The 24,593-nt window shown below is 47.2% G+C and overlaps 1 protein-coding gene and 1 long non-coding RNA gene across 2 annotated transcripts in view; one reads left to right on the top strand and one right to left on the bottom strand.

Annotated features, from left to right (window-relative positions):
• Positions 1-45: 45 nt before the first annotated feature.
• Positions 46-14,858, bottom strand: LOC142069554 (uncharacterized). The gene is made up of 3 exons (XR_012665436.1): positions 14,579-14,858; positions 6,486-6,677; positions 46-3,647 (listed from the first exon to the last, which is right to left on the bottom strand). It is a non-coding gene; the product is annotated as an uncharacterized LOC142069554 (long non-coding RNA).
• Positions 13,637-24,593, top strand: part of SPSB1 (splA/ryanodine receptor domain and SOCS box containing 1) — a 69,568-nt gene continuing 58,611 nt past the window's right edge. Inside the window, exon 1 of the mRNA XM_048824609.2 lies at positions 13,637-14,019. The gene's annotated coding sequence lies outside the window, so the exon portion shown is untranslated. The remainder of the gene's footprint in view (positions 14,020-24,593) is intronic.

The raw sequence follows: 24,593 nt of genomic DNA, 5'->3' as shown, positions 1-24,593 counted from the left end.
AATGGTACTGGTTCTTACAAAGACAGTAGGCCTAAATTTACAAGAGTTCGAAGAGAGTAGGTCCGAATTTTTGGTATGAGTATTCATTTTGACTCTCTCAATTTTTGCCTTCCTAACCTGAGCCATTTTAAAAGGGTCAGGGTTTCAGAAAGTGTTGAGCCACCCTCCTTCTGAAAATCAAGCCCTTTTTAAGGTGTCAAGTCGGGCTCTCAAAATCACTAGTCTTTGAAAACATAGGCTGTAATTCCTGGAAGCAGCTCTATGCTGCTTGGGGAAAATCTCCACTGATCTATTGATTTATTCTATGCATTTCTGTAGAAGCCATCACCATAGTATATGGTTGCTTAGTAACTTAGGCTTTTATTGTGTCTCAGACTCATTCAAGTCCAGCGAATCAAGATTGTGTAGCTGAATTTAAAGTGAAATCTGTAGACTTGTCTTCTACAGAATATGTTGTCTACTGAATAAGAGAATTCCAGTGCTGGTGCTCAAACCAGCTCTGTGTTCTCTGTTCCCCTGAATTCCTAACGGCCACTGCCTGGAACCAGCCCCCTCCTTGGTTAAGTGCCATCACTTGAAAAATTCAATACATTATAATATGTTAGTGAGATTTTTCTCTCCATTAAACAAAACAAAAAGGCGTTGGACCTAGTGGGGGAGGGGGGGAGAAGAGAGGAGCGGAAAAAGAAACTACATCATTTGGGGATGGGGAGGCAAAACAGCAGTTTATGCCGTTGCCCCTTTTGGGCCCAGCAGTTTGTCAATGTATGGGGGTAAACTGTTTCTATTAGGAGGAGAAACGGATTATACAAGTCAGGTATTTCTTTAGTGCAATCCTGCTCATTTAAAAAGAGTGTATGTAAAGTCCTGTTTCCCTGAACATAGTAGAAACAAAGAGCAGCAGGCTGTTTCCTTGCTCATAAATCCAAGTCTGCTTTTCCATCAAGTACTGTGCCCAAAAGCATCTCTGTCTCTCAATTCCCTCTGAAGGCCATACTCACCCCTGCTTTGCTGGTTTTCTGCCTCTGTTACATACAGATACCTGCTGCAGCCAACCAATCCCCTAGTGCCTGCATTTTACAGTCAGCCCCAGGGAAACTCCTCAGTCAACATGGCTTAACTTCTTATTGGACTTATCCTAAGACCCATTGTTTTGGGTGATGGCTTCCTGTTGTTCGCAGCTATCACTAAATAAAGGTGCATTTAACGGCTCCTTCCATTCAGCCTGAAAAAATGATGCACAGCACATGTATCATCTTTAACCAGGCCAGTGATTGTCTACAGATCAAAGACCTGCTTGATGGCAGCCCATGACCTCTTCCAGCAGAACACTGTACCATCTAAAACACACATTCGACTAGACTATGGAATAGTCTCCCAATGGAAGGAGGGGAAACTTTCTGACTTGACAAAGGGCTAGCTTCTGTGCTGCATCACGCAGGAGGATGGGTGACAAGTATGAGTTCATGCTGCCTGGATTCTGGGTTGTTGCAGGGGCCAAAATGACCCTGGGATAAAATTAGTATTACAACAGCCACCCCAGAGCTGCCCATGGGCTATATTGCAGACGGGGTTCTCTGTAGCACTAAGTGCTAGGAGTACTTCCCCTTCTGCCCCCAGGACTCCCTCTAACATGCCTCTACGCCAAGGCTTGCATGGGAGGGCAGCATAGGGCCCTTACAGCTGCCTTATGCTGCTTCTGCACTTGGGGAATTCTACCCTGGTCCCTTGCGCCTCAGTTTCTGACTCTATATGTTGATGGGGCAGTAAGTATGTGTCAGAACGGGGTCCAGAATTGGCCCCATAGTATGAGAAAACATGGAGTAAAGGAACAGTGCTGCACTGGCCAAGGTGGGAGGGAGTGATAGCCACATCCTAATAGCCCTTTGATGTCCCCCAGACTGATGTCTAACCGTAACTAGGGCCACACATGAGCCTCTCACGGACATGCTGAACGGAGATAACAGCCTAATACATTAGGATTCAACAAAACATGTGTAAGTTGATAAATCCAAATCGATTATTGAAAACCTATGTAACAGCTCAGCCGCACGGGAGAGATGTCACTTCCTCGGTCAGTCATAGACGTTTTTAAATCCCTTTTGGAAAGGCAATTCTTGTTCAACGCATATCACTGACCGTGGATGCTTAAAAATACTGGCAGGTTTTTTCCAAAGCCAGGTCTCCTCCCCTCCCCCGCCATTCGCAGAGGCAGTACTGATGGAAAGGATTGAAGCTCTGAGACGCTTCCCCATAGTAGCATCTTAATCATTTCAGAAATCAATGTCTCTTTTAATGCTCGCCTTGGTTTCTCCGCAGTCAACTGCTAAGGTTGTCCTTCGCAGATCTGGAATTCCAGGCTCCTCTCTCTTCTTCGTGATGGTTTGATTTCATTTCCCCTCCCCCCCCCCCCCAAATAGTACAATTGAAAATGGCTGTTTCATAAAAAGGGGAGGAGAAAATGCAGAACAAAGGAGGAAAAAAGTGACACATCTCAGGAATCCCTTTGATTCCTAAACAAATCGGTGGATAGAATTGTCTGTGTGTGTTTTAAATGGATACAGTTCATCCCAGGTCCTACCTCTGCAGAGCTGGCATGTTATCCTGTAGCAATGCAGCACGAGGCTTTCCTGTAGGCACTGCTGCAGACTCCGGCAGGCCCGTGCCCTTACAATGCTGCTTCCGTCGGGACGCATTGGCTCCCCCTTGACGAATTGCTCTTGGGAAAATGTCCTTGGAAAATATGTCCGTGTAATGCGCAGAGCAGACATGGCCTCATTTTTTCCTTCATCAGGGCTCCCTTTTGTAGGCATCAACTCGTCCGCAAAACAAGCTGTGTCATGTGTGAATGACACTGGGTCGGAGAGTCATTCACCATTGTTGAGTTCGAGCCTGGGGCCGAGACTGAGGTGAATAAGCACCTTGTGGACATGCATTTTGGGGAACACACTGTAGCAAAGCAATGGAGCAGGGAGTGCGGTATGTTCGAGAGGGGCTGGAGCAAAGCTGTGTGCTGAAGGGAGGGTCACAGGGTGAGCCGGCTCATTGAGAGATTTGGGGGTTCAGCTGCCTCACTTTGCCAGGCTTGGCTCAGCTCAGCTCCCCAGGGGAAGGGAATGAGTCCTGGAGTCACGTGGTAGAAGCTGAGTGGCTCAGGCTGCCCTTTATCCCAGCGGCCTGGATCTGAGGGCAGGGAGATAAGGAGATAAAGAGGCTCTCCTTTGTGGTCAGGTAGCTGGGCTGGGGTGTGAGGAGATCGGTGCCTGCAGGAGACCCTGGGTCAGAGGCAATGGCATGGTTGAGAGGTGGAATTTAGATTAAACTTTTATTCGGAAGAAATAAAACTCCAGCCCTGAAGTAAAGGGACTAAAATTGTGTGGCTACTGAGTGGGCTTGATGCACTGGCTGGTGAGTTGGCCTGCTGGCTAACCAAGGGGGAGAGGTGAAATGGAACCAGGCCCCCTTACTGATCTCCTTGACGTGACGAGTTGTCTGGGGGGTTAGAGCAGAGAAATGGGAAGTCAGGTCTCCTTGGTTCTGTTCCCAGCTCCAAAGAAGGAATATTGTCTGATGGTTAGAGCAAGGGAAGGCGGCCAGGAGTCAGGGAGGGCAAGTCATCTAACTCGTCTGTGCCTTGGTTTCCCATTCTGTAAGGTAGGCAATTTATTAAAGGCTTAGTGAAGGTTTGTAAAGTGCTGGATCAAGGGTGTTAGATGAAGGGAGAGCATTATTATAGAGTCCTTGGGGGGTGTCTGTGTGTGTGTAAAGACACATTCACCATAAAATACCAACCAAAGTACTAGAAGGAGAACAGCAGCAAGCAAGATCTTTTGTGTGCCTTGCCTGTGTATTTCCTAGCTGCTGAGAGCAGATGCAGCTTCTTTTCCAGCAGCAGTATTCTGCCATGATGGTCAGACCGTCTATTAAACAAACCGCCCACACGCTGCAGTGTTATGACTTGCAGAGGGACTTTTTTACAGATACTTTTCAAAGCTTGAAGCCTCAGCCTTTCTCTAGGCACTCCAGTGTCTGGAGGCAAATGTGCTTTTGAGTCAGGCATCTCGCCAGCAGGGGGTGCTCTTTCCTAACTCAGAGAGAGCAGGACACCGAACCCGTTCTTTTCTCCTCCCAGTGCTGCAGTGCATTGTACACAGGCCGTGCAGAGCGCAGCTGTCGGTGCGTCACTGACAGCACAATTACTAGAAATAAACTCCTCTGGGCTAGGCTGGGACACAATGTTTGCTTTAGTGGCCGCTCTTCTGTGGCAGGTCCCAAGCAGCCTGTAAGAGCACCATTGACTTTCTGTGGCTCCCTGTGTTTCCTCTATCATTTTGGGTCAGTAAGACCAGAAAATATTTTCTCTATTTCACATTCATACAGACTCCTTGTGCACGAACAAGATGACTCTGTGTGCAGGCCATGACAGTGGGGTCCGCCTCCTGTGCACAGACTGGTGATGGTGCTATATAATAATGGCTGGGACAGCGCTATATGCCCAGGGGATAAAGGAGGGACGGTTGTCTTAGCTGTTAAGGTTATTGCAAATGCAGCGGTGATGATTAAAACCGTGTGCTTGTGAAGGGGCCCTTCTCTGGAGCAGTTTATGCATCTAGGCCAGTGCCTCAGGAATGCACACCCATTAAGGAGTCCAGAAAGGGGGTTATGACTGTTGCCCATGCATCCCAAGTTTAACTGGCTGGCTACCCGTATAAAAGATTATTTTAATTATCTTTGATGAGCATCTTTTATGCAAAGAACTTTAGGGCTCTAGATGACCAATACCAGTGCAAAGTAGCCAGCGGGCATATGGTGTCCTGTGCAACCGGGGTGAGCAAAAGGAAATGGTGATCCAGAACATCAGTGCAAATCCCAACTCTTAAGAGTGGTGCCGTAAATGCTTTAGTGTTTGTGCAGACTAGACAGGGGCTTCCTTTAAAGTCTCGCTTGAAAAGAGCTTGTGTGGAGCTTCGTTTATTTGCTTGGCAAAGGTTGAAGTTCTGGGTTGACCCTGTTGGGATCTGAACCTGGGACGTGCAGGAGGCTGGCTGGCTGAAAAGAGCAGGGATTATGTTTGGCCTGCAGGAGTTCCCCTGGGATTCGCCATCCCCACGCCCTCATTTTTACTTCCTTCTCTATCACAATGACCCATCCTCTAGCTGAGGAGGTCTTGCTGATTGCATTATGAGCAGCCTTGGCAGGAATTCTACCTCCTGGGGATGCTGCTGTTTTAATAACGTCTCTTTCCCTCTGTTCAATAGAGTACTAGGTTACTCTGGCTCCAGCGCTGTACAATACAGACCCTCATTGTTCCGCCTGTCAGATTGTCTCCCTAGATTCCCACATGCAGAGCCTGCATGCAGCACGTAGATGCTTCCGGGCACTGCTCAGCCTTGCTGCCCCTGGGAACACCACAACTGTCCCCAGGCAAAGGGGGGTGGGAGGCTAGGAGAGATCCGGCTCCCTTTAAACAAGCTACACAGCTGCTGGGCTGCAGACTCTTTACACCAGGAGCCAAAAGGCAAAGTGCTGAGATTTATTTTAGATACAGTCTCCCAGCCTCCTGCTGATGGAGTAACTCCCGCAGGGCAAAAGGACCTCTATAAATCATGTAGCAGCATTTCAGCCAGTGCTTTCAAAAGTGAGGAGGGATAGGGTTGCCACCAGGCAGGGTTTTGACTCGCTTCTCCAGGGACTTGCTGGTTGACAGAAAATGTCATTTGCCAGGTTTTCTGCTCCATGCACATGCAACGATCTTAACTACTGGCTGGACGCTTCGCAGCTGGGAGTGCACCGCAGCTGCCTGGCTGGCACCTGGGTACTGCTCTGCATGCATGTGGTGTGCAAAGGGCAGATATCAGCTAATGGGGAAGTGGTGACCAATCCCAGTCCCAGATCTTTCCAAACCTCATGTCATTTTCCGAGAGCTGAGCCTCTTCCCTGCAGCCCTAGGACCTAGTCTCTCCCACAGACCAGCCCCCCAAGTTGGGACCTGACCTCACAGCCAATTTTGCTGTGCCTCAGAGGTGGAAACACCATAAGTGATTTTGGGATCCCAACATGAGACACCTTAAAGAGGCCTGAATCTCACAAGACAGGTGCTTCGCAGGCCCTTTTAAGGTGCCTAAAGCCAAACATAGAGGTACCCGAAAGAAGTAATAATTTTTAAAAATCTTGGCTTAGGCCATGGGTAGAGCAGGAGAAGGCCTGTTCAATCAACAGGGTCCACTCCCCAGCCCAGGCAGAGTCTAGCTCTTCAAGCAGATTCAGTTTTAGGCAGTGGGCAATGGAATTTGTCAATTATCCCTTTCCTCCATTTTTTTCATTCAAAATTGAAATGTAGAGGGATTTAAAAATAAAACAAACAAAAAAGACCCCTCTCTTAGGAGCTGGTTGGATGTGAATATTAGTGATTCTAGCAAATAACTCAGTATCTTCACGGCCCTTGAGGATGCAGAAGAGTTAAATGTGACAAAAGTAAAGTGCACCTGAGACCAATTCTGTAGAAGCTGGAATGTCATCTGGAAAGAGGTTCCAAGGTCCCATCTGCTCCCAGAGAAGGTGTCCATCTTCAGAATGGACTGGCCAGATGTTCCAGAACCGTGTTTTCACTGTTTGCAACCTGGTGTTTCCTCCAATCTGTCTGCTCCCCTTACCCTGCAGTTGTACCCTTCTTGTATCTGTAACAAAAAGCTAGAACTGAACATTTCTATCACCACCACATGCGTAACAGTTCTCCAGCAATCTGCAAATCACAGCCAAGTGAACACAAAAAGAGCAGGACAGATTAAGGGTGCTTAGCTCAAATATGCATTAATCTCTGTCTGGCTAAGACCCCCTGGAACAGAACACCCTGGGCCTTCCCAGCTGTTAATCCAGAGATAAGAGTATCTTTTGGTTAGAAACAGCAGGAGACCTTCATATGCCAGGAACTGCATCAAAAGGACATCCAAGGTTTGTGAGACAATCCCTCAGAACGAGTAAACTTGCACAACAGGTCACAAGGGGATAGTGATAAAGCCCTCTATAGGGTTGTCTTTGACTTAAGAGCTGAAGACACAGGAGCTGGTTTTCTTCTCAGTAGCAGCATGTGGCTTGTCCACCTTGCTGAAAATATATGACATGGATATGTGACATGTAAGGGCAAACTCAACCCCCTTGTGGGGCCTGACTTTATTTGGGACTCAAAGAGCAAGTATCCTAGGAGACCTTGTTTCTGTTTCTAAACCCACCCATGACTCGAGGGCTACCCCCATACTTGCTTATATCACTTAAGTTAACGTGCTGCACCTGCCATTGTGAGTCAGCAGAATTTATCCCGCAGCTTTGGGCAGGCTTCTGAGTCCTGGTTGCAGGGTGAATCAATGAAGGAGCCCCGCATCCCTATGGGAGTGGGCGAGAGAGCCTACTAATCACATCCACGTAGCCCTGCTAATCACATCTGTGTAGCCCAGTATGGTTGCACCCAGTGTAAATCAGAGGAAAAGTTAGTCCATATTGTCTACAGAATAAGAGGCCTCATCTGGCTGCTGTGTTCTCTTGCAGTCTATCCGTGCTCAGAGGCCAGATACTAAGAATAGGGTGTCTTGAAAGAAGGTAATAATTAATAAAGTGACATTTACAAGTGTCACCATGGAGGCAGCATGGTGCATTATCATGAGAAAGAAACTTAAGTTCTCCCACGGAGTAGGGGCTTATTTTCTGCATGCTGGTTCAGACAGTCCTGATGGAAAAGTGTCCTTTTTCGCACATGAACTGGTACAGCATTCCTCCTTCCAGGCTGGTGCCAACTGCTTTACCTTTGGTCTTTCTGGGCAGTACCCTTTCAGACTGAGAGGGGGGAGGGTTTTGTGGTTATTAAGGAGCCAGACCAGGCCTTGAGACCTGTGCTCAATTTCCCAGTCTGGTGCAGACTGTATATGACTTCGGACATGTCATTGAATTGCTCACTTTGAAAAGAATACTTCTTTACTTACCAGGGATATAATGGGCCCTCCACAAGGTAAGTGAGGGGGTGCATATTGCATCAATTTAAGTTTTGGAATGGATGTAAAGGTTAGCCCCATGTAGAATGCATTGCAACAGCCTAATCTCAGTGGCCCAAAGCATCAAAGGTATATAGCTGCCTAACTCCCATTGGTAGAGCCCTGCGTGGATACAAAATTTGAAACCACATCCGAGCCACAAATGTGGTCCGTGGATATAAAGCGGATATTTGCAGGCCTCTACCCATTGGGGGTTAGGTACCTAAAGATCCACCTTTGAGGCTCTGGGCCAAGTGACAAAGGCACGAATTGTCCAAGGTCCCACTGAAAATCCGGGGACAAGCCTGGCATGCTGACTCCATATCCTGTGCTAAGCATTACAGTGCCTTCTACATATAAGGTACTACATTTTAAAAAGTGACAAGTGATTTTGGCTGTCCAACTTTCAATATCTTAAAAGGGGCCTGATATGCGCACATTGCTGAGTGCCCCTGCTCTGAAAACCAGGCCCTTTTAAGGTGTTTCCAGTTGAGCACCCAAAATTCCTAGTCACTTTTTAAAATGTCAGCCAAGAAGCAGTGTCTATTAGGAAGAGGAGGGGTGGAATAATTTCCTTAGCTGTCTCTATTTTGTCACTCGTGCATCCTGAAATCCACCACTGCACTCTCTGCGGGCCAGATACATCCCCACTGTAACACTCCTGAAGTTATCCAAGGTACACCAGGGATGGATTTGGCCCAGTACATCAGGAAAGGGTTTTTTCCTTGTAGCTTGTACTAGGTTGGCCTCTCCAGTGGGTCTGCCCTGACCTCATCCTGCAAGAGAAAGAGCCACGAACTAACACATCCTTCTTGCCATTTTGATACGTCTTGTGCTGCACACCCCGGCAGGTGAGTTAGTTGAATGGGACCCCCTCATCTCCGCTGACAGAGGAAGCCAGATCAAATTTCAACTCCTGTAGGGATTTTGCCCCCCTCCTTCTCTCCAGCAGGCAAAAGGACTAGTAGTGTCCATCACACAGATTAAGAGAATCTTCTAACAAATGCCTAGTGCCTTTTCTCTCTGCTCTCTTGGTGAGTGTCTAACCTTTTATTTTTTTTTCCAGTTAAAGCCTTATTACTTCCCTTTCACTGTCCAGTCTTCCATGGAGCTGGTATCCCCAGTGTGTACATTGGGAGACCTGCCTATTCCACTGGAGAGCAGCTAACTGAGCCGTGGAGTTCACAGGCAGCTGGGTGGTGTCTTCGCTGTAGAATTCTCCCACCTGATGAACTTATTTTTGGGAGTCACCAATGACTTGGCCTCCTTCTCTGCAGGAGAACCTCACACTGGTTCACAAGGCAGCAAGGGAGCAGTAGCTACGGGCTCCTTTGGAATCTCCATGCAAGAGCTTTTAAGTTCACGCAGGGGCATGGTTCCCCTCTATGGTGCTGCAGCACTCTGTTGCCTCAGCTGTACTTCCCCTGGGGCACAACGCACATGCGGTGAAAGAGGGACTTTCCCAACCCCTACGGTTAAGCATCAGTAAATCCAACGGGCTCTTTGTAAGCGATAGGGACTTAGAATCATAGAATATCAGGGTTGGAAGGGACCTCAGGAGATCATCTAGTCCAACCCCCTGCTCAGAGCAGGGCCAATCCCCAATTTTTGCCCCAGATCCCTAAATGGCCCCCTCAAGGATTGAACTCACAACCCTGGGTTTAGCAGGCCAATGCTCAAACCACTGAGTTATCCCTCCCCCCCAAGCAATGGGTCTTCGGAGGTTTGATCTCTAGTCAGTGGTAGATATTAAAAGTTTTAACCTCTTGATGGCTGTTTGGTGGCTTATGTGAAATGAGGTGGTAGGCTTCTAGCAGACACGGTCAGTGGAACCCTCACTGGCAGCATCAGGAGAGTCCAACAGAAACCTGCTCAGTGCCACATGTGGGACCTCCAGGTCAGGTTTGCAGGGAAACTGGCACTGCTGCTGCCCTGGCTGTATCTATTCTGGGGGCCAACCAAAGACCTCAGACCTCATCCAACATCTTTCACAAGCAAAACATTCCAATACAAATTAAACAGTGAGCCGAAGGTGACACGACTACCCCTTTCTGGGTTACAAGGCCTTTTCAGCCTACGTTCACTTCCATGGGTCAGATCTGCATTACATTAAGACCCCATTGACATCTTTCTGACAGTATAAAAGAGCCTTAAAGTAGGTGTAACGTAATTTAATGATGTCTACGCTGCCAGAATGGTGTGAAGAAGCCTCAGTGTAAATGAGAATGATTTAGAGTGGAATTGGTGTTTTTAAATACCAAAATAAAGATAGCCACAGTACTGAGTGTTAGTATCCATGCCACAATTTTCTGAGCAAAAATTTCTGCATGGAGATGTGTAATGCATGTGGGGCAGGACAAGAGACTTTAACAGCTGCAAAGAATTGATTCCCAGACAAAGAAGGATTAGCTCAGGCGGCTGTCACTGCAGTCCTGGCTAAACTTGGAGCTGTTACACAGGGCAAAATCTTGCACTCCCTACTCATTCCTTCTTCAAGCAAAACTCCCACTGACTTCAGCTGAGTATGGAACTTCAGGGCTTGACCCACCACCTGTTCAAATAAAAAGCACACAGGGGGAAAAGTATGTATGTGGGATTTTCAAATCACCTCAGTGCTGCCACGGAAATGAACAGAAAACTTCCATTGGCTTACATGGGGAAGAGTCAAGTCAATACAAAGTGGTTTTGAAAATGCCAGCTACCTATATATTTTTAACATTTGTTTCTCCCTTTTCTTTCCTGCAATACAGCGTGTTAAAGGATTTTGTGCTTTATCTTTAAATTCCCAGGTCCTACTAGGCCGCTAGAATAACTACCTTCATGTCATGTAAATGTACTATACTCCTAAACTCACCTAGTTACCTTGCAGTAAAAGCTATAGTGATTTGTCTCCACTAGGATTTTATAGTGGGATAGCTAATGTTAGTTATCCCACTGTGAAAACCTCCTCCTTTTTTGCAGCAAAGACAAGCCTATGATGTGCACAGAAAAGAATCCCCTTATGCGCTTCTGAACTTCAGTCATCACTAAAAAGAGCACAGCACACTAACAGGAGAAAGAAAAGGAGGACTTGTGGCACCTTAGAGACTAACCAATTTATTAGAGCATAAGCTTTCGTGAGCTACAGCTCACTTCATCGGATGAAGCTGTAGCTCATGAAAGCTTATGCTCTAATAAATTGGTTAGTCTCTAAGGTGCCACAAGTCCTCCTTTTCTTTTTACAGATACAGACTAACACGGCTGCTACTCTGAAAACTAACAGGAGAGAAAGTGTTCTAACTTAAACTGCATTTAGGTAGGCACAACACAGTTACACAACTTGAAGTATGATTCTTAGTTAAACGAAGGCTCTGTAGTGTAAAGATGCCTGAGCATAGATAAGAATCAAGCCCTTTCAAATTTAGCCAAGCCATAAGGACTAACACTGCTTTTCTTGGGGAAAGTGTCATGGGATCTTTAATGACCACAGGCGGTCAGGACCGGATTTGAATGTCTCAACTCAAAATCCACCACCTTCTGCACCAGGATGGGGTACTGGTTCAATACTGACTCGGATGGCAGAGTGCCACCTACTGAACCATTCAGACCACTTCCTGCACCCCCTAGGTGGCCACTGGAGGTGCTCCATTCAATACTGATCAAGTTCAAGCTTGCTTAATTTATGAGAACTCATAAGTTCACAGCCCTAAATCGTATGGTTACAAACAGACCTTTCGCTTGGGAATACTGAAAATGCACCTCTTAAAAGGAGACCATCAAGTCAAATTTGTCCCACAATTTCCTTTTCGGAGAACCTAAAACCAATAGAATTGTTTTCATGATTTATTTTTTAATTAAACTGCGTTTTTTTAAATACGCCTTCCACTAAAGTGTTTGCAATGACTAGACGGTTCACAAACAAAAGTGGAACTGGGTTTATTTGTCCACAAATAAATAAAAATAAACAAAGTGTATAAATAGTAAAACAAAATGCTTTGTGCATTAATAAGTAAGGTGTTATTTGTGACATAGGTAAGGAATTAGACAAGTAGAAATTTTTACCCTGCAGTGTTAGAATCACAGAATCATAGACTTTAAGGTCAGAAGGGACCATTATGATCCTCTAGTCTGACCTCCTGCACAACGCAGGCCACAGAATCTTACCCACCCACTACGGTAAGAAACCTCTAACCTATGTCTGAGCTAATGAAGTCCTCATATCGTGGTTTAAAGACTCTGAGGTGCAGAGAATCCTCCAGCAAGTGACTTATGCCCCATGCTGCAGAGGAAGGCGAAAAACCCCCAGGGCCTCTGCCAATCTGCCCTGGAGGAAAATTCCTTCCCGACCCCAAATATGGCAATCAGCTAAACCCTGGGCATGTGGGCAAGACTCACCAGCCAAACACCCAGGAAAGAATTCTCTTTAGTAACTCAGATCCCACCCCATGTAACATCCCATCACAGGCCATTCGGCATATCTACCACTAATAGCTGAAGATCAATTAATTGCCAAAATTAGGCTATCCCATAGAATCATAGAATATCAGGGTTGGAAGGGACCTCAGGAGGTCATCTAGTCCAACCCTCTGCTCAAAGCAGGACTGATCCCCAATTAAATCATCCCAGCCAGGGCTTTGTCAAGCCTGACCTTAAAAAATCATCATATCATCCCTTTCATAAACTTATCAAGTGTTGCCAACTCTCATTCTATTTGATATTTTTCTCAAAATCTCAACTCCTGGAATCATGTGAGTAGGTGAGAATCTCTGCCTCTTTTTTTTTAAGTAAGCCTCTTGCCTTCATGGCGAGAGTGAAAGGTTTGAAAATGTGTCCCTAGGGTAACCCAAAAGGTCAAATAGGAGAAAGCCAATAAAAAGAACTGGCAGTGTATTATTTTTTAAATCTCATGATTTTTAAGCCATTTTTCTGATTTTATGGGGCCTGACTTGTGGCGTTTGAATGCTTGGGGCCGGCAGTATGCACTGCAGCCCCCATCCTGCAAAGGCTTCTGCATGTGCTCCACTTTTGCTACCAGAGGTGTCCTGAAGACATCCGTGGAACTAATCAGAGTAGTGTAGTTAAGCGGGGTACATAAGTGTTTACAGGATCTAGGCTTTGGGTTGCAAACTCGTCAGTATCTGTTTGTAGGGTGCCTGGTACAATGGCCTTTTAGACCCCACCACAATCCGGTAAAAATCTGGATTTTACATCACTTCCTAGCCCCCCGATCCTACCCCCAGCTCACAGAGGCATAGAAACGTAGGGCTGGAGGAAGAGACCTTGAGAAAACCGTCCAGCCCCCTGCATTGAGGCAGGACCAAGTAAACCTAGCCCTAGACCATCCCTGACAGCTGTTGGTCCAACCTGCTCTTAAACCCCCCCAATGAAGAGGATTCCACAGCCCCCCAGGAAGGAGGCCGGGTTGAGAAACTTTTTCCTGCTCTCTGTAGCTGGGGGGGGCTTTTCTCACCTCGGCACACCCAGCCCCGCTGCAAAGGGCAGGCGCGGCGGGCCCGGGCAGAGGGCTCTTCCTGCTCCCGAGCTCGGCGGCGGCTCCCCCCGCCCCGCCGAGAGGAGGGGCCGGGAGCGGGGCGGTGCCAAGCGGCAGCTGGGAGCTATTTGGCCCATGTGATCCCGCCGGCCGGAGCTTCTTCGCGTCTGGCGCCCAGGAGGAGCCCGGCGAGAGCGGCTCCAGCCCTGACATTGTCCGGGGTGGGGCGGGGCGGGCCCCCACGAGGCGGCGGCCGCCCGGGAGGAGCCGGGCTTGCGTGCCAGGGGTGGGGGGCTGGTTTCCCCCCCTCGCAGTCGCTTGGGCATCCCAGCGGCCCTGCCCGGGGAGGACGCGGGCGAGGAGCCCCGAGGAAACCTGCCCGAGCTTCCCCCCCCCGCCCCCGAAGGACAAAGCGGCCCCCCGGCGGAGCCCGGAGCGGGGAGAGCCCGGCCTCGGCCACTGCCATGCTCCGCTGCCGCGCCCCGGCGCGATAGGCAGCAGCCCTGCTCGGGGAGGAGGGCTCGCATGGTAAGAAGCGGGCGGCCGGGGCCGGGGCCGGGGCTGGGGAGGCGGCGGATGTGCCCCTTCCCCAAGGGCCAGCGGGTGCCGGCGGCGGGCTGGCCGAGCCTGCCCCGGGCGCCCTTGGCGTGCAGCGCCCCGGCGGCGGGCGGGCGGCCCCTGGGACAAGCCACCGGCTGTCTCGCGGGGCGCGGGGCGGGGCGGGCAGGGTGCTCGTGGGTGCTCGGTCGCCCCGGGGGCAGCCGCCGGGAAAGGGCCCCCGCCCCCGAAGCTGCGGGGCGGGATGGAGGGTCCGGGGGCGGGGTGGAGTAACGTGGGCATCCCTCGCCCATCGCAGGAAACCGTTAGCAGCCCGGGAAAGGCGGCGTGGAGCCGGGCGGCTCCGGCGCGCAGGGGTTAATGGAAACTTGGCGAGGGACCGGTCCTCCCTTCCCACCTTCTGTGGCTTCAGTTTCCTGTGGAGCGGCCCACACTGGGGTAGAGACAAGTACCGCGCTTGTGTGCCGGCCCCTCTCTCTTCTCTGCCGCCCTCCTCCCCCAAAACGCCCCGCTTTAAGGGAGCTCTCACCTGTGGCGCTTCTGCTGAGCGGGTGAATTCCCTTTCCTGCTCCATCTCCTCGCCTTGCCAACAGTCAGGATTTCTCCTCTCCGCCCTGCCCCGCAGCGCCTTAAGATGCAGCTGCTGTGCAAACACTGGCTCTTGAAAACTGAGTTGGCATGTGGATTTTTCCTTCCTCTTCAAGTTCACAGGGAAGAACTTTTTTTTTCTTCTTCTAGTAACTGAACTAGCTCAATGCAAATCTTAAAAAAAAAAAAAGAAAAGAGAAACCCCCAAACTAAACAGTACATAACTCTGATTCCTCTACGCTTTATGCCCTTGTTTATGCAACTTAAAGGAGCTGCTGTAGCATCTTCAGCATAGGGCAAAAACGAATGGCAGATTCCTTTTCAGATGCAAATTACTTAAGATTAGCTGGGCTAATGGTAAGTGCCAGTTGTCAACAGAGCTTGTCAGCTGGGGACCTGGGCAAATGCTTTATTTCCTTTATCAGAAAATCAAGTGATTGGGATGCAAGGAAATGTTTAACAGCCAGAGGTCATCTTCTGCCCTGGGGGTGTGTATGTGTGAGAAAGGCAAACACTGATAATGTCGATTTAAACTAACTAAGGAAATAGGTTTGTTTGTTAAAAGTTTCAGAGGAACAGCCGTGTTAGTCTGTATTCGCAAAAAGAAAAGGAGTACTTGTGGCACCTTAGAGACTAACCAATTTATTTGAGCATGAGCTTTCGTGAAGTGAGCTGTAGCTCACGAAAGCTCATGCTCAAATAAATTGGTTAGTCTCTAAGGTGCCACAAGTACTCCTTTTCTTTTTGTTAAAAGTGTATGCCTTACAGTGCTGCTTTGAATGGTCTGTGGAGCACACCTTGCAAATCTAATGAACATGGTTATTTTTACAACATGGTCATCTTGGTAGTATAAGAAGACCTCAGCCTGGTCCTAAATAGTTGGTGTCTGTCATTTCCATGACAAAATACTCTTGACAAGTAAAGATGAAATGCAGTTAATTTGAGACACCAGGTGGGTGAGGTAATATTGGACCAACTTCTGTTGGTAAAAGAGATGAGCTTTTGAGCTTTCTCAGAGCTCTTCATGGTGGGGTAGGGGGTGTCTCCTAGTTTGTTTGGCGTTTGTAGCTTCCTGACTGAGCCAATGGCTAATGAACAACCGGACGCCTCATGAGCTACACCTAAACTAAGTGTTCATTGTAAAAGGTCTACCTACTGTCCTGCTTGAAGTGTCCTTTTGGGTCGGACTTAGGGCTGCTCTACACTGGGAACTTGCATTGGCATAGCTCATGCCTCAGGGATGTGAAAAATCCACACCCGTGAGAGAGATAATTATACTGACCTCAGCCCCTCTGTAGACAGGGCTGGGTCCATGGGAGAATTGAGAGAGCTTTCCCACTACTGTTTCTGGTGTAGTTGTCTACACTTGAAATGCTACTTGCAAGTATAGACAAGCTCTAAGTGATTGTTGTCATTTTTACAATCAGCCTTCCTAAGGGGGAATTGAGCTTTTTATTCCTGTCAGCAATGCAGGACAGATACAGCTTGGGGAGGGGAAGGGTTGATTTTAATTTTTTGGTTTTTTTTATGTATATGTTTTGCTTCATCCATTCAGAATGTAACCAGCAGGCTCTGTAACAGAGAAATACTGTTTAAATTATAGATTTGCAGCATTGCTGTAACCATGTTGGTCCCAGGCCATGAAAGAGACAAAGTGAGAGAGAGAATACCTTTTGTTGGATTTCAGAGGAACAGCCGTGTTAGTCTGTATTCGCAAAAAGAAAAGGAGTACTTGTGGCACCTTAGAGACTAACCAATTTATTTGAGCATGAGCTTTCGTGAGCTACAGCTCACTTCATCAGATGTATACCGTGGAAACTGCAGCAGACTTTATATACACACAGAGAATATGATTCATATTCTCTGTGTGTATATAAAGTCTGCTGCAGTTTCCACGGTATACATCTGATGAAGTGAGCTGTAGCTCACGAAAGCTCATGCTCAAATAAATTGGTTAGTCTCTAAGGTGCCACAAGTACTCCTTTTCTTTTTGTTGGATTAACTTCTATTGCTGAAAGAGCAGGTGTGAAGAAGAGCTCTTTGGAGATTGAAAGCTTCTCTTTAAGCAACAGAAGGAGATTGCCTCACCCACCTCTTCTCTCTAATTTATAGCCTCAGGTTGAAGGCCTGATCTTCTGAGCAGTCCATGTGCAGAATTCCCATTCACTATAACCAGGGATCTGTTTACATGGGACTGTAGAATGAGATGGGGGATGACAATTGTAGGGGTGGGTGGGGGACAGCCCTGTGAGCAGAGCCGGTTGATATGAAGTGCATTGGGAATAAGATGGAACTATTCCACTTCTTATAAAGTAATCTAAAAGTTAAAAGGCACCTTCAAGAGGAACTTAACAATTGATACACGGAATACGCTCTTCCCTTCTCCTCCCCCCCCCCCCCCCCCCCCCCCCCCCCAAAATAGGGTGACATTTAAATGCTAAATACACCGAACTGCTCTGTCAACCTGCCTGGCCGTGCCTTGGCTGTTCTGGCTTTATCAAGAAGGAAGATGACTGACCTATGGAGGTGTAATTTATTCCTCCCTCCTTCTGCCCATTCATCTTTTTGGTATGGCAGAGGCAATAGGAATCATAATGGTTTCACAGCAGAGTATTCCCCCGGAGGGGGACTGTGCTGGTGCAGCTGAGTGCATTGTCTCCGTTTCTTCAGAGATCACTGAAGTGCATTATAATGTGATTGGGAGTTTGTTTTTTTGGATCCCGTATGTTGGATGTGTCTAAGCTGTGGTCTGGTTTTCTGGGAACTAATTTGCCGTAATGGTGTATTGTCCTGTGGAGTCAGGTGGCTTCATGTGGATCGTGGGCACAAAATGAGTTGGTTTAATATTCAGTCCCTCCCCCCAGTAAGCTATAAATGGTGCACTTTAAAATGGGCTGGTTAGGAATTGATGAAGGCATTTGATTTGTAGTTGAGCCAGTTAGTCCACTGGAATTCCGAGCCCTATGGATTTGTACATAAGCTGCTGCATACTGTGGCACTAACACTGCATACACTGATTAATTTTCAAGTTCAAGGAGTCTTGCATTTAATCCAGTAAGCTTTTTTATTTATTTTATTTTCATAGTTCAGTGGTATTTACAGGGGACCCTGAGGATACCTTTATTTGTATTAGAGTGTTTGATTCATAGTTCATGGGGGGGAAGGGGAGTTAAATTGTTCATCATTTCCCCCAGAACTGTTCAGGAAAAAATCCCATAAAGCATGCATTCAACCTGATGTAATTATGACTGACAATCTTTTTAACTTTCAAGACTCAGTTTTGTCTCCATTTCTTTTATCTGGTCTCTGGTCTAACACTGCAGTGTATTGTACTTCTTGTCACACTTTTCCATGAGTTTTTAAAAGTGAAATGAAGCATGGCCGCTGAGGACAGTGTCCCCATTGTCTCCTGCCCGGTGCAAAGATGTGGGCTGCTTGCCCTGGAGGTCTTGCTTGTCTTGTAAATGTAGCTGAAGATGCAGCTGATTCTTCAGCTGATATGATGCTGTTCATTCATGGGTGCAGCATTTGCAACAAAGAGGGTAGCAACAGCTTCTTCCTCTGTGTGTGGTGGCGGGGAGGGGAAGGTATTACATGCCGGTCTAGGTTCATGTGGTAGGCTGATATGGTGAGTGGTTGGAGTACTCAGCGCTTACCTATGCTCTTCCCGCACCAGTGGCACTTACTTCAAGAGCAGCTGGCTGGCAGTTCATCAGGATGAAGTTAATAAGGATGGAAGCAGGTTCTGACTTGGAACTCTAAACCAGCCTAAAAGCAGGGCTCCACTACTCACATGTAAGAAAAAGAGACAGGGGTTGGGATGAGAGGAGGGAGTTGCTCCCAGTCCTCGAGGGTTTGGTTAGATGAGGGAAATCTGTGCCAATGTGCATGCATCAGGCTCTTTCAGTCCAGCTACGCCAGTGCATAGCCCTAATGTAGATGCTGCACCAGTGCAGTTTACACCCGGTGTTTAAAGGGGTAAGTCACAACAGTGTAATATCTACAGGAGAAGCTTGCACTGATATTGTAGTAGGGGCAGTAATACCGCTAGAGCTCCCTAACAGCATGGATTGCAATGATTGATTTGGTGCTAATTTCCCTGACCTGGACGTCACCCAAGACGGAGACCTGTCAAATGAGCAGCCCTACTCTTCATGTGAGCAGACTAATAATGGGAGAGTTATTTAATCTCTCCCACTAGTGGTTCCTGTAGAGGGCTGGGGCAGGGCACTAATTAGTTGCCTGATGAGCTCCTGAAGAGATTGTGCAATCAAGGGTAATGCTTGTGGGATATAAAAAGTGAATATGTGTCTGAGAACGGAGGCTTCCAAACCGTGCTCTGTGGAGTTCTTGCTGCTGGTCTTCAGAGTTGGCTCCTGTCAATGTGCTGACTCACTCCCAGCTACTACATTGTATTACACAGCAAACTACTTCCCTAATGTTGCTCTTCCATGTAAGCAATTGCTGGAGTTACCACAAGGATGTTATTGTTGCACATGGGCAAATGGGGGAGTGGCACATGCTATTGCAAGTGGGTCTGTCCAAGAGACTATATTTTTATTGAGATGCAGTCCAAAGTCTGGAGAAAGCTTGAGGACCTTAGAACAGGAGTGGAAACCAACCCAGGGCAAACTCTTGCCAGATGATTGTAGTTACCTTAAAGCATACTGGCCCATTCCACTAATGCCACAGGAAACGTTGCTCTATCAAACAATGCCTTTTGCTGTGGGGGGAGTATAGGAACAGACTTACAAAGTAAGTAGCTAATAAGTTTTGTATGGTGAGATCCACCTATCTGAGCTGAGTGGCTTGCTGGAGATCTTGGCAGCGGCATGATTGAAGGAGACTTTTGTGTGTAGAAGGATGTTTCTAGGGACAACTTATGGTGGGTCATTGAATTAAATGTAACAGAAAACTGTTAAAAACAAAACAGGAAGTCTTGAAACTTGGGGTTGGAAAAAAACAAACCCACTGCTGAGGCTGGATAAGAACTTCAGTAATGGGATATTTAAGACCACAGACTTCTTTTAGTGTGCAGTTGTGTCAAAACAGCAGAACACCTAGTTCCAGTGTGCAAGTAGGGGAGGGATTCTAGCAGCCAGGATCCCTGGGCTCACTTTGAAATGTGCAAGTTTGGCATTATTGACTTTCTCAGTTTACAAATAATTTTACAAACCACACACATGGGCACTAAATTTATACTGTCGCTAAAAGCAAAAACCCTTCGTAACAAAATCAGGAAGGGCACACAGCCAGATTCGGAGCAGATGTTCCACGCTCAGAATACTGAACAGTCTGCTGCATGGGCTTCCGGCCCCTTACCACATCAGATTTGAGCTCCTGTCCGTCACTTTCAAGGCCCTGCACAATCTCTGCTCTAACTTCCTCCTGCTGATATCTGCCTCTTGGCTGTGCTTTCACTGCAGAAAGGGTGAGTGTGGCTTTTTATTTTGCGTCAAGGAAGCAAACAATGTAAAATCCCCATGCAGACAAGGCACAAGTAGTTGCCTCGATATGGCAAGTTGAGGTCAACCCTACTTAACCTCCTTCCACTACCTTCCATCAAGCTATCTTGATGTAAAAACCCTCTTTTGCTTTTTTGCAGTAAAGACAACCTCAGGTTTCGTGGCTTGTTTTCAGCTTGGCCTCTTCATGCTGCTCCTCTGTTTGGAACTTACTCTCTATTTTTGTAGGGACAAACTCACTTTGCCCTCTAAAGCACATCTTACGCTAGTATAAATCAGTAGCCATTTTAATAGCCCCCCGTCTCCTCTTATGTTAACCAACACATTTCAGTGACTGGGGAGAGATGCATAAATGTAGCCTGGCACGTTTCTTTTCAAGTGAAACTACACAGGCAAATCTGTGTTGAGGCAAATCTGTGCTTGTAAGGCCGAAAGTGAAACTTGAGTCACTGTTAGAACTTGCTCCGATGCCTCCCTCCCTTTGCTCAGAGTCCAATCTTAGTGGCTTTTAAAGCCAAGGTAGAGTAAAGCAGTAGGTCCTGCATAGCCACGTGATCTCATAGAAGACTATCCAGCAGATAGCATGTGCACTAAGGCAAGTTTAGGGGAATTAAACACTAGCAAGCTTCCACGTTGTATGTGATACAAGAAAGGAAACTGGAACATCTGGATTAGGCTATTATATGCCTAATTTTGGGTTTGGGGTCACATGTCACATTCCCCTGACATGGCCCTATCTGTTACCACACTATAAACTTGGCTGCCATTCTTCAAATGCAAATGAAGAGGGGGAAGAACTTAGAGCTAATTATAAGGCCTTGGTGAGCTTTGCATCTCGCTACTGGGTTGATTAAGTGCTCATTAGTATGCTTGGCCATAGGCCTGTGAGGATCTCCCTCTCCGCCCCCTGCCAAATCAGTGTGTCTTGCTTTGTCCTGATACAACCACGGTGTGAACTCTCATTTCTTGGCTCGAAGGAGGCTGCTTTGTGCCATGTGATCACAGTACAAACAATTTTCTCAGTTGAATGGGGATCAGATAGGCTTCCAGGTTCTTGGTCCTTGTGAAAGAGGCATTGGAACCTCAAGACAATAGGTGCTGTCCTTGGTACATCATCTTAAATAGCTGTGGCAGTGTAGCTGTAAGTGGGGGTTGGGAGATGTGTTGCACAGCTGCCCTGTGTGTGCGTGCATGATGGTAATAAAGACAGGACTTTAGATAACTGCCTCCCAAAACATCTGGATGCAGAGCTGGAGTTGTACTAACTTGAGGACTTGTAGCCTTCTTGAAGTGTGGGTTCTGAAGCACTGAAACTGTCCAGGGTTTTTTTTTCCCAGATGAGAGGGGCATGGTGGGAAGGAAAGAAGGTTCTTGTATGTTTAAAGCATCCTTTAGGACAGAGGGCTTTTCTTCTATTGGGTGGGGAAGGGATGGGCAGAAGTGAAGATCTGGTCTAAACTCAGTTTTCCCAGCATAACTATTTTGGTTAGTGGTGTGACTTTCATTTGACCAAAATAGTTGTACCTGTACAACCCCTAGTATGGGCACAGCTATATTGGTATAAAACTGCCTTATATTGGTATAACTTATTCCAGCACAAGAAGGGGGAGTAAACTTAACTGGAATAAATCACTTTTATATTACTGTAACTGTGCTCACATTGGGGAACTGCTTTAACTGTACTGATGTAGTTAAAGCAGTACAAGAGTAGATAAAGCCATGGATAATTCTGATTGACACAAGTTTCCTGGAACCCACTTCCTTACTTCATTTTGATGAACAGTCCTTGTGTTCTCTGGATACTATGATAAAAAATGACCATTCCTCCTTCTAGCCACCAGGCAACAAAGTAGTGAGAATAAGTCTATTCTCCTTCTACCGAGATCTTAAAGATTTAGAGTTATTTCCAGCAGAGCTGGTCACATGTGACTTCCAGACAAGGTTACAGCTGCTTGATTACTTAGCAGTCATTTATTTATAGGCTAATGGAAAGAGCCATACTCATTGACCAGTTTCAAGTTATCCTGATGGATCGATTATTCCCGCTTTCTGTCACAAAGAGCTTCCTCAGCCAGTGCCTCTTGCGTCCTTTTGGTTTATGTTTAGCCTAGATCTTCATTCAAAATACTAGTCAGTGGTGAGGCACAGGGCTGGAGCCACTGAAAAATTTATAGCTTGATGTCTTTGTTAGAAGCAAAGCACCAGCAAACTGTGCTGGGGAAGGAATGTCCTTGTGGGTGCAGGCTGATAACTGAATAGGGATAATAGCATTTTGCAACAGTAGTTCTGTGGAATCTGAAATGGAGTGGAGAGAGATGGTTGAATTTCATGTGTCTTTGTTGGTCTGATAGAGTGTGTAAGCCAGGGCCTGAGTGGTGCTTGTGTTTCGGAGATTCTCGGACAGTTCTCTATTCCTTTGGGGTTTTGTTAACCTTATCGGGTTCAGCAGCAAGAGCGAGGGCTCGTATGGATGTCCTCTCTCCTTAATGGATACTGCTGCCTTCAGCAGCTCACTTAGCACTCATCAGCTATAAATAGCCTGGTTGGTGGGAGGCTGCCAGGATCAGGGAGCCATTTACCACTGCAGTAAAAGCCCTGATACAGGTGCTCCCCTCTCTCCATTATTGCTTAATCTTATCACTGAGACTTTGTTTTAACAAGAATGCTCCTCTGGTTTCACTTAAATCTCTTAGAAATCCTTGTGTGGACACACTTAGTTTGACTTAGGCTAAGTCAGTTAGGAATCTATTTAAGATGAAATAAGCCACCCCTAAACTGAAGCGCATGTACACACAGGTTGCCCCAGTCGAACAGCCATTAAACCGAGGACAAGGCCTGCGTTTCAGTGGGAGGTTCTGCTGGCAGCTAGCTCGCTCCAGCTGAAGGAAGAAACTCCACCAAAATGCAGTGGGTCTGTATATTAATCCAGTTTGTGAGGCCTCTGGCGCGTGTTGGGCAAGCAGTTGTTTGCTCTCTGCTGAACCTTGGACATGGTTGCGAGGGGGTAAAGAGCACTAAACTGGGCTGCAAGCCAGCTCTGTCCTGTTTAGAGCAAGCTTTAAAAATAAGCTGTTGTTGATAGGTAGAAATGCTCTGTCGCCATTCTGTGGGGAGGGAAAGAGTATCGCAGTCAGGGGGATGTCTGCATGGCCCTCTTGCCTCAGAAATGAGTGGTTGGGGAAGTCTGTTTTTCAGAGGGGAAACTAAGTTGTAATAAGTGACTTGCCTGACTTCACGCAGGAAGTTTCTGGCAAAGCTGGGAATTGAACCCAGATCTCCACAGTCCCCTGCCTTAACTGCAAGGCCATTCTTCTGGTGTCGGACACCCCTTCCCACAAAAGGCTGGGAGAACTGTACTGACTCACAGTGTGCACATTTTTTCCCATCTCCAGCTCTTGCTTAGTCACAGTCATGCTGCTTGACTTCTCCTCAGCTGGAAGTATAGGGTAGCAAATTGCTATTCCAAACACTTCATCATTTTCCTTGAGTCCAGTGAGCTTTAAACCTATGTTTCCTAGTGCTGGCTTGTCCAGCCATCTCAAATAGATCGAGGTTAAGTGTACCACCATTTAGTCGGCTCAAACAGTTCATCAGGTCAGCCTTTGAGCCAAGCAAATTTCAGACGGTTCTGACCAACGTTCTGCCTGTGGGCACCTACCTTGCTAGTTTGGGAAAATCCTGTGTGACAAACCTTATTGAATTAAGTTTAAGTGTTTTAGGAGCTCATTGTATTCAAAATGCAAATGTTTGTATTGTTGTAGGATTGTGTGTAACTTCTTTAGATGTGGCGGGTGTAAACCTTTGGGAAGTGTTATGAGCTTCAAAGGACTCTGTGAAACAATGGGCTAGACAGACCAAGCAAAGTGGGATACTTAGGAAGTACTTGGGAGGCCAGGAAGGTAACTTCTGATCTCTGGACCAGTCCTTTGGGTTTCTCCTCAGGGAGCAGGTTCCATTGTCTGCTGATCACCTGTTATGTACGGACAAACTCAAAGGCTCAAACTGGATAAGAGTGCTTCTCAGATTCAAGTCCGTGCTTGTTCTGAGCCAAGCCAGTTATGTACTTATGACTTCAGAAGGGCTTGGTGTTTGAAGGACCCGTTCCGCATCCCAGAGCCCTTGCTGCAGTCAGGGGTGATCTCTGGCAAGCTATCAGCTTGCAGGTAGGTTTTTATTGTTAATGTACCTTGTCTAATGCTGGTACATGAAGAATAACACTTAGAAAGGGCTGTGTGGTAACTGGGATAATTACACTGTTTGTAGCCTCCAAGGAAGGAAGGCCAAGCAGGCTTGCTGTGGAGTCAACTGCTGAGGATTCACAGTGTAGGCGGTGAACTGACTGGCCCATTTCCAGGCCGCACAGAAGTGCGGGAGGAGACAAGAGGAGCCAGGCTACTAGAGCAGGTTCCTTTGCTGGGCCATAGAGGGGGAATACGGGTGCAGTTGCCCTGAACCGTGACACGGCATGTTTGTCCGAACTCTCCCCTTTCC

The sequence above is a fragment of the Caretta caretta genome, chromosome 18, assembly GCF_965140235.1.
Source record: "Caretta caretta isolate rCarCar2 chromosome 18, rCarCar1.hap1, whole genome shotgun sequence".
Taxonomy (NCBI): Eukaryota; Metazoa; Chordata; order Testudines; family Cheloniidae; genus Caretta; species Caretta caretta.
Note: the sequence above shows the minus strand (reverse complement) of the source record. Positions and strands in the feature narration are given on the sequence as shown.